This window comes from Ambystoma mexicanum, chromosome 9 (genome assembly GCF_040938575.1).
Source record: "Ambystoma mexicanum isolate Mex_15411 chromosome 9, UKY_AmexF1_1, whole genome shotgun sequence".
NCBI lineage: Eukaryota > Metazoa > Chordata > Amphibia > Caudata > Ambystomatidae > Ambystoma > Ambystoma mexicanum.
In genome coordinates this window covers 53,889,956-53,900,162 of record NC_090931.1, presented here as the reverse complement: position 1 = coordinate 53,900,162, position 10,207 = coordinate 53,889,956, and positions in this window count along the sequence as shown.

Here is a 10,207-nt window from a genome sequence, read left to right as displayed (position 1 = left end):
AGGTGCAGGGCGTTTCACCTGTGAGTGGCAGGGTGCTTCACTCCTCAGGTGCAGGGAGTTTCACCTGTGAGAGGCAGGGCACTTCAGCCCTGAGGTGCAGGGAGTTTCACCTGTGAGAGGCATGGCGCTTCACCCCTCAGGTGCATGGAGTTTCACCTGTGAGAGGCAGGGCGCTTCTCCCCTGAGGTGCAGGGAGTTTCACCTCCGAGAGGCAGGGCGCTTCACCCCTCAGGTGCATGGAGTTTCACCTCCAAGAGGCAGGGCACTTCAGCCCTGAGGTGCAGGGAGTTTCACCTGTGAGAGGCAGGGCGCTTCACCTCTGAGGTGCAGGGAGTTTCACCTGTGAGAGACAGGGCGCTTCACCCCCCAGGTGCAGGGAGTTTGAGCTGTGAGAGGCAGGGCACTACAACCCCCAGGTGCAGGGAGTTTCACCTGTGAGAGGAAGGGCGCTTCACCCCCCAGGTGCAGGGCATTTCACCTATGAAAGGCAGGGTGCTGGAGTTTCACCTGTGAAAGGCAAGGCGCTTCACCCCCCAGGTGCAGGGCATTTCACCTGTGAGTGGCAGGGCGCTTCACTGCTCAGGTGCAGGGAGTTTCACCTGTGAGAGGCAGGGCACTTCAGCCCTGAGGTGCAGGGAGTTTCACCTGTGAGAGGCAGGGCGCTTTACCCCTCAGGTGCATGGAGTTTCACCTGTGAGAGGCAGGGCGCTTCTCCCCTAAGGTGCAGGGAGTTTCACCTCCGAGAGGCAGGGCGCTTCGTCGCTCAGGTGCATGGAGTTTCACCTCCAAGAGGCAGGGCGCTTCATCCCCCAGGTGCATGGAGTTTCACCTGTGAGTGACAGGGAGCTTCACCCCTCAGGTGCATGGAGTTTCACCTGTGAGAGGAAGGGCGCTTCACCCCTGAGGTGCATGGAGTTTCACCTGTGAGAGGAAGGGCGCTTCACCCCCCAGGTGCAGGGAGTTTCACCTGTGAGAGGCAGGGCGCTTCACCACTCAGGTGCAGGGAGTTTCACCTGTGAGAGGCAGGGCGCTTCACCCCCCAGGTGCAGGGAGTTTGAGCTGTGAGAGGCAGGGCACTACACCACCCAGGTGCAGGGAGTTTCACCTGTGAGAGGAAGGGCGCTTCACCCCCAAGGTGCAGGGAGTTTCACCTATGAAAGGCAGGGCGCTGGGAGTTTCACCTGTGAAAGGCAGGGCGCTTCACCCCTCAGGTGCTGGGAGTTTCACCTGTGAGAGGCAGGGTGCTTCACCTCCCATGTGCAGGGAGTTTCACCTGTGAAAGGCAGGGCACTTCACTACTCAGGTGCAGGGAGTTCCACCCCTGAGAGACAGGGCGCTTCACCCCTCAGGTGCAGGGAGTTTCACCTGTGAAAGGCAGGGCGCTTCACCTCCCATGTGCAGGGAGTTTCACCTGTGAGAGGCAGGGCACTTCACCACTCAGGTGCAGGGAGTTCCACCCCTGAGAGACAGGGTGCTTCACCCCTCAGGTGCAGGGAGTTTCACCTGTGAGAGGCAGGGCGCTTCACCCACGAGGTCCAGGGAGTTTCACCTGTGAGAGGCAGGGCGCTTCACCCCCCAGGTGCATGGAGGTTCACCTGTGAGTGACAGGGAGCTTCACCCCTCAGGTACATGGAGTTTCACCTGTGAGAGGAAGGGCGCTTCACCCCTCAGGTGCATGGAGTTTCACCTGTGAGAGGAAGGGCGCTTCACCCCCCAGGTGCAGGGAGTTTCACCTGTGAGAGGCAGGGCGCTTCACCACTCAGGTGCAGGGAGTTTCACCTGTGAGAGGCAGGGCGCTTCACCTCCCATGTGCAGGGAGTTTCACCTGTGAGAGGCAGGGCGCTTCACCCCTGAGGTGCAGGGAGTTTCACCTGTGAGAGGCAGGGCGCTTCACCCCCCAGGTGCAGGGAGTTTGAGCTGTGAGAAGCAGGGCACTACACCCCCCAGGTGCAGGGAGTTTCCCCTGTGAGAGGAAGGGCACTTCACCCCCCAGGTGCAGGGAGTTTCACCTATGAAAGGCAGGGCGCTGGGAGTTTCACCTGTGAAAGGCAGGGCGCTTCACCCCTCAGGTGCAGGGAGTTTCACCTGTGACAGGCAGGGCGCTTCACCTCCCATGTGCAGGGATTTTCACCTGTGAGAGTCAGGGCGCTTCACCACTCAGGTGCAGGATGTTTCACCTGTGAGAGGCAGGGTGCTTCACCTCCCATGTGCAGGGAGTTTCACCTGTGAAAGGCAGGGCACTTCACTACTCAGGTGCAGGGAGTTCCACCCCTGAGAGACAGGGTGCTTCACCCCTCAGGTGCAGGGAGTTTCACCTGTGAAAGGCAGGGCGCTTCACCTCCCATGTGCAGGGAGTTTCACCTGTGAGAGGCAGGGCACTTCACCACTCAGGTGCAGGGAGTTCCACCCCTGAGAGACAGGGTGCTTCACCCCTCAGGTGCAGGGAGTTCCACCCCTGAGAGACAGGGTGCTTCACCCCTCAGGTGCAGGGAGTTTCACCTGTGAGAGGCAGGGCGCTTCACCCCCCAGGTGCATGGAGTTTCACCTGTGAGTGACAGGGAGCTTCACCCCTCAGGTGCATGGAGTTTCACCTGTGAGAGGAAGGGCGCTTCACCCCTCAGGTGCATGGAGATTCACCTGTGAGAGGAAGGGCGCTTCACCCCCCAGGTGCAGGGAGTTTCACCTGTGAGAGGCAGGGCGCTTCACCACTCAGGTGCAGGGAGTTTCACCTGTGAGAGGCAGGGCGCTTCACCTCCCATGTGCAGGGAGTTTCACCTGTGAGAGGCAGGGCGCTTCACCCCTGAGGTGCAGGGAGTTTCACCTGTGAGTGACAGGGAGCTTCACCCCTCAGGTGCATGGAGATTCACCTGTGAGAGGAAGGGCGTATCACCCCCCAGGTGCAGGGAGTTTCACCTGTGAGAGGCAGGGCGCTTCACCACTCAGGTGCAGGGAGTTTCACCCGTGAGAGGCAGGGCGCTTCACCTCCCATGTGCAGGGAGTTTCACCTGTGAGAGGCAGGGCGCTTCACCCCTGAGGTGCAGGGAGTTTCACCTGTGAGAGGCAGGGAGCTTCACCCCCCAGGTGCAGGGAGTTTGAGCTGTGAGAAGCAGGGCACTACACCCCCCAGTTGCAGGGAGTTTCACCTGTGAGAGGAAGGGCACTTCACCCCCCAGGTGCAGGGAGTTTCACCTATGAAAGGCAGGGCGCTGGGAGTTTCACCTGTGAAAGGCAGGGCGCTTCACCCCTCAGGTGCAGGGAGTTTCACCTGTGACAGGCAGGGCGCTTCACCTCTCATGTGCAGGGATTTTCACCTGTGAGAGGCAGGGCGCTTCACCACTCAGGTGCAGGATGTTTCACCTCTGAGAGGCAGGGTGCTTCACCTCCCATGTGCAGGGAGTTTCACCTGTGAAAGGCAGGGCACTTCACTACTCAGGTGCAGGGAGTTCCACCCCTGAGAGACAGGGCGCTTCACCCCTCAGGTGCAGGGAGTTTCACCTGTGAAAGGCAGGGCGCTTCACCTCCCATGTGCAGGGAGTTTCACCTGTGAGAGGCAGGGCACTTCACCACTCAGGTGCAGGGAGTTCCACCCCTGAGAGACAGGGTGCTTCACCCCTCAGGTGCAGGGAGTTCCACCCCTGAGAGACAGGGTGCTTCACCCCTCAGGTGCAGGGAGTTTCACCTGTGAGAGGCAGGGCGCTTCACCCCCCAGGTGCATGGAGTTTCACCTGTGAGTGACAGGGAGCTTCACCCCTCAGGTGCATGGAGTTTCACCTGTGAGAGGAAGGGCGCTTCACCCCTCAGGTGCATGGAGATTCACCTGTGAGAGGAAGGGCGCTTCACCCCCCAGGTGCAGGGAGTTTCACCTGTGAGAGGCAGGGCGCTTCAACACTCAGGTGCAGGGAGTTTCACCTGTGAGAGGCAGGGCGCTTCACCTCCCATGTGCAGGGAGTTTCACCTGTGAGAGGCAGGGCGCTTCACCCCTGAGGTGCAGGGAGTTTCACCTGTGAGTGACAGGGAGCTTCACCCCTCAGGTGCATGGAGTTTCACCTGTGAGAGGAAGGGCGCTTCACCCCTCAGGTGCATGGAGATTCACCTGTGAGAGGAAGGGCGTATCACCCCCCAGGTGCAGGGAGTTTCACCTGTGAGAGGCAGGGCGCTTCACCACTCAGGTGCAGGGAGTTTCACCTGTGAGAGGCAGGGCGCTTCACCTCCCATGTGCAGGGAGTTTCACCTGTGAGAGGCAGGGCGCTTCACCCCTGAGGTGCAGGGAGTTTCACCTGTGAGAGGCAGGGCGCTTCACCCCCCAGGTGCAGGGAGTTTGAGCTGTGAGAAGCAGGGCACTACACCCCCCAGGTGCAGGGAGTTTCACCTGTGAGAGGAAGGGCACTTCACCCCCCAGGTGCAGGGAGTTTCACCTATGAAAGGCAGGGCGCTGGGAGTTTCACCTGTGAAAGGCAGGGCGCTTCACCCCTCCGGTGCAGGGAGTTTCACCTGTGAAAGGCAGGGCGCTTCACCACTCAGGTGCAGGGAGTTTCACCTGTGAGAGGCAGGGCGCTTCACCTCCCATGTGCAGGGAGTTTCACCTGTGAGAGGCAGGGCGCTTCACCCCTGAGGTGCAGGGAGTTTCACCTGTGAGAGGCAGGGCGCTTCACCCCCCAGGTGCAGGGAGTTTGAGCTGTGAGAGGCAGGGCACTACACCCCCCAGGTGCAGGGAGTTTCACCTGTGAGAGGAAGGGCACTTCACCCCCCAGGTGCAGGGAGTTTCACCTATGAAAGGCAGGGCGCTGGGAGTTTCACCTGTGAAAGGCAGGGCGCTTCACCCCTCAGGTGCAGGGAGTTTCACCTGTGAAAGGCAGGGCGCTTCACCTCCCATGTGCAGGGATTTTCACCTGTGAGAGGCAGGGCGCTTCACCACTCAGGTGCAGGATGTTTCACCTGTGAGAGGCAGGGTGCTTCACCTCCCATGTGCAGGGAGTTTCACCTGTGAAAGGCAGGGCGCTTCACTACTCAGGTGCAGGGAGTTTCAACTGTGAAAGGCAGGGCGCTTCACCTCCCATGTGCAGGGAGTTTCACCTGTGAGAGGCAGGGCGCTTCACCACTCAGGTGCAAGGAGTTCCACCCCTAAGAGACAGGGTGCTTCACCCCTCAGGTGCAGGGAGTTTCATCTGTGAGAGGCAGGGCGCTTCACCCCTCAGGTTCAGGGAGTTTCACCTGTGAGAGGCAGGGCGCTTCACCCACGAGGTCCAGGGAGTTTCACCTGTGAGAGGCAGGCGCTTCACCCCCCAGGTGCATGGAGTTTCACCTGTGAGAGGAAGGGCGCTTCACCCCCCAGGTGCAGGGAGTTTCACCTGTGAGAGGCAGGGAGCTTCACCACTCAGGTGCAGGGAGTTTCACCTGTGAGAGGCAGGGCGCTTCACCTCCCATGTGCAGGCAGTTTCACCTGTGAGAGGCAGGGCGCTTCACCCCTCAGGTTCAGGGAGTTTCACCTGTGAGAGGCAGGGCGCTTCACCCACGAGGTCCAGGGAGTTTCACCTGTGAGAGGCAGGGCGCTTCACCCCCCAGGTGCATGGAGTTTCACCTGTGAGAGGAAGGGCGCTTCACCCCACAGGTGCAGGGCGTTTCACCTGTGAGTGGCAGGGTGCTTCACTCCTCAGGTGCAGGGAGTTTCACCTGTGAGAGGCAGGGCACTTCAGCCCTGAGGTGCAGGGAGTTTCACCTGTGAGAGGCATGGCGCTTCACCCCTCAGGTGCATGGAGTTTCACCTGTGAGAGGCAGGGCGCTTCTCCCCTGAGGTGCAGGGAGTTTCACCTCCGAGAGGCAGGGCGCTTCACCCCTCAGGTGCATGGAGTTTCACCTCCAAGAGGCAGGGCACTTCAGCCCTGAGGTGCAGGGAGTTTCACCTGTGAGAGGCAGGGCGCTTCACCTCTGAGGTGCAGGGAGTTTCACCTGTGAGAGACAGGGCGCTTCACCCCCCAGGTGCAGGGAGTTTGAGCTGTGAGAGGCAGGGCACTACAACCCCCAGGTGCAGTGAGTTTCACCTGTGAGAGGAAGGGCGCTTCACCCCCCAGGTGCAGGGCATTTCACCTATGAAAGGCAGGGTGCTGGAGTTTCACCTGTGAAAGGCAAGGCGCTTCACCCCCCAGGTGCAGGGCATTTCACCTGTGAGTGGCAGGGCGCTTCACTGCTCAGGTGCAGGGAGTTTCACCTGTGAGAGGCAGGGCACTTCAGCCCTGAGGTGCAGGGAGTTTCACCTGTGAGAGGCAGGGCGCTTTACCCCTCAGGTGCATGGAGTTTCACCTCCAAGAGGCAGGGCACTTCAGCCCTGAGGTGCAGGGAGTTTCACCTGTGAGAGGCAGGGCACTTCACCACTCAGGTGCAGGATGTTTCACCTGTGAGAGGCAGGGTGCTTCACCTCCCATGTGCAGGGAGTTTCACCTGTGAAAGGCAGGGCGCTTCACTACTCAGGTGCAGGGAGTTCCACCCCTGAGAGACAGGGCGCTTCACCCCCAGGTGCAGGGAGTTTCACCTGTGAAAGGCAGGGCGCTTCACCTGCCATGTGCAGGGAGTTTCACCTGTGAGAGGCAGGGCGCTTCACCACTCAGCTGCAGGGAGTTCCACCCCTAAGAGACAGGGTGCTTCACCCCTCAGGTGCAGGGAGTTTCACCTGTGAGAGGCAGGGCGCTTCACCCCTCAGGTTCAGGGAGTTTCACCGGTGAGAGGCAGGGCGCTTCACCCACGAGGTCCAGGGAGTTTCACCTGTGAGAGGCAGGGCGCTTCACCCCTCAGGTGCAGGGAGTCTCACCTGTGAGAGGCAGGGCGCTTCACCTCCCATGTGCAGGCAGTTTCACCTGTGAGAGCAGGGCGCTTCACCCCTCAGGTTCAGGGAGTTTCACCTGTGAGAGGCAGGGCGCTTCACCCACGAGGTCCAGGGAGTTTCACCTGTTAGAGGCAGGGCGCTTCACCCCCCAGGTGCATGGAGTTTCACCTGTGAGAGGAAGGGCGCTTCACCCCACAGGTGCAGGGCGTTTCACCTGTGAGTGGCAGGGCGCTTCACTCCTCAGGTGCAGGGAGTTTCACCTGTGAGAGGCAGGGCACTTCAGCCCTGAGGTGCAGGGAGTTTCACCTGTGAGAGGCATGGCGCTTCACCCCTCAGGTGTATGGAGTTTCACCTGTGAGAGGCAGGGCGCTTCTCCCCTGAGGTGCAGGGAGTTTCACCTCCGAGAGGCAGGGCGCTTCACCCCTCAGGTGCATGGCGTTTCACCTCCAAGAGGCAGGGCACTTCAGCCCTGAGGTGCAGGGAGTTTCACCTGTGAGAGGCAGGGCGCTTCACCCCTGAGGTGCAGGGAGTTTCACCTGTGAGAGACAGGGCGCTTCACCCCCCAGGTGCATGGAGTTTGAGCTGTGAGAGGCAGGGCACTACAACCCCCAGGTGCACGGAGTTTCACCTGTGAGAGGAAGGGCGCTTCACCCCCCAGGTGCAGGGAGTTTCACCTATGAAAGGCAGGGCGCTGGGAGTTTCACCTGTGAAAGGCAGGGCGCTTCACCCCTCAGGTGCAGGGAGTTTGAGCTGTGAGAGGCAGGGCACTACAACCCCCAGGTGCAGGGAGTTTCACCTGTGAGAGGAAGGGAGCTTCACCCCCCAGGTGCAGGGAGTTTCACCTATGAAAGGCAGGGCGCTGGAAGTTTCACCTGTGAAAGGCAGGGCGCTTCACCCCTGAGGTGCTGGGAGTTTCACCTGTGAAAGGCAGGGCGCTTCACCTCCCATGTGCAGGGATTTTCACCTGTGAGAGGCAGGGCGCTTCACCACTCACGTGCAGGATGTTTCACCTGTGAGAGGCAGGGTGCTTCACCTCCCATTTGCAGGGAGTTTCACCTGTGAAAGGCAGGGCGCTTCACTACTCAGGTGCAGGGAGTTCCACCCCTGAGAGACAGGTCGCTTCACCCCTCAGGTGCAGGGAATTTCACCTGTGAATGGCAGGGCGCTTCACCTCCCATGTGCAGGGAGTTTCACCTGTGAGAGGCAGGGCGCTTCACCCCCCAGGTGCAGGGAGTTTCACCTGTGAGAGGCAGGGCGCTTCACCACTCAGGTGCAGGGAGTTTCACCCGTGAGAGGCAGGGCGCTTCACCTCCCATGTGCAGGGAGTTTCACCTGTGAGAGGCAGGGCGCTTCACCCCTGAGGTGCAGGGAGTTTCACCTGTGAGAGGCAGGGAGCTTCACCCCCCAGGTGCAGGGAGTTTGAGCTGTGAGAAGCAGGGCACTACACCCCCCAGGTGCAGGGAGTTTCACCTGTGAGAGGAAGGGCACTTCACCCCCCAGGTGCAGGGAGTTTCACCTATGAAAGGCAGGGCGCTGGGAGTTTCACCTGTGAAAGGCAGGGCGCTTCACCCCTCAGGTGCAGGGAGTTTCACCTGTGACAGGCAGGGCGCTTCACCTCCCATGTGCAGGGATTTTCACCTGTGAGAGGCAGGGCGCTTCACCACTCAGGTGCAGGATGTTTCACCTGTGAGAGGCAGGGTGCTTCACCTCCCATGTGCAGGGAGTTTCACCTGTGAAAGGCAGGGCACTTCACTACTCAGGTGCAGGGAGTTCCACCCCTGAGAGACAGGGCGCTTCACCCCTCAGGTGCAGGGAGTTTCACCTGTGAAAGGCAGGGCGCTTCACCTCCCATGTGCAGGGAGTTTCACCTGTGAGAGGCAGGGCACTTCACCACTCAGGTGCAGGGAGTTCCACCCCTGAGAGACAGGGTGCTTCACCCCTCAGGTGCAGGGAGTTCCACCCCTGAGAGACAGGGTGCTTCACCCCTCAGGTGCAGGGAGTTTCACCTGTGAGAGGCAGGGCGCTTCACCCCCCAGGTGCATGGAGTTTCACCTGTGAGTGACAGGGAGCTTCACCCCTCAGGTGCATGGAGTTTCACCTGTGAGAGGAAGGGCGCTTCACCCCTCAGGTGCATGGAGATTCACCTGTGAGAGGAAGGGCGCTTCACCCCCCAGGTGCAGGGAGTTTCACCTGTGAGAGGCAGGGCGCTTCAACACTCAGGTGCAGGGAGTTTCACCTGTGAGAGGCAGGGCGCTTCACCTCCCATGTGCAGGGAGTTTCACCTGTGAGAGGCAGGGCGCTTCACCCCTGAGGTGCAGGGAGTTTCACCTGTGAGTGACAGGGAGCTTCACCCCTCAGGTGCATGGAGTTTCACCTGTGAGAGGAAGGGCGCTTCACCCCTCAGGTGCATGGAGATTCACCTGTGAGAGGAAGGGCGTATCACCCCCCAGGTGCAGGGAGTTTCACCTGTGAGAGGCAGGGCGCTTCACCACTCAGGTGCAGGGAGTTTCACCTGTGAGAGGCAGGGCGCTTCACCTCCCATGTGCAGGGAGTTTCACCTGTGAGAGGCAGGGCGCTTCACCCCTGAGGTGCAGGGAGTTTCACCTGTGAGAGGCAGGGCGCTTCACCCCCCAGGTGCAGGGAGTTTGAGCTGTGAGAAGCAGGGCACTACACCCCCCAGGTGCAGGGAGTTTCACCTGTGAGAGGAAGGGCACTTCACCCCCCAGGTGCAGGGAGTTTCACCTATGAAAGGCAGGGCGCTGGGAGTTTCACCTGTGAAAGGCAGGGCGCTTCACCCCTCCGGTGCAGGGAGTTTCACCTGTGAAAGGCAGGGCGCTTCACCACTCAGGTGCAGGGAGTTTCACCTGTGAGAGGCAGGGCGCTTCACCTCCCATGTGCAGGGAGTTTCACCTGTGAGAGGCAGGGCGCTTCACCCCTGAGGTGCAGGGAGTTTCACCTGTGAGAGGCAGGGCGCTTCACCCCCCAGGTGCAGGGAGTTTGAGCTGTGAGAGGCAGGGCACTACACCCCCCAGGTGCAGGGAGTTTCACCTGTGAGAGGAAGGGCACTTCACCCCCCAGGTGCAGGGAGTTTCACCTATGAAAGGCAGGGCGCTGGGAGTTTCACCTGTGAAAGGCAGGGCGCTTCACCCCTCAGGTGCAGGGAGTTTCACCTGTGAAAGGCAGGGCGCTTCACCTCCCATGTGCAGGGATTTTCACCTGTGAGAGGCAGGGCGCTTCACCACTCAGGTGCAGGATGTTTCACCTGTGAGAGGCAGGGTGCTTCACCTCCCATGTGCAGGGAGTTTCACCTGTGAAAGGCAGGGCGCTTCACTACTCAGGTACAGGGAGTTTCAACTGTGAAAGGCAGGGCGCTTCACCTCCCATGTGCAG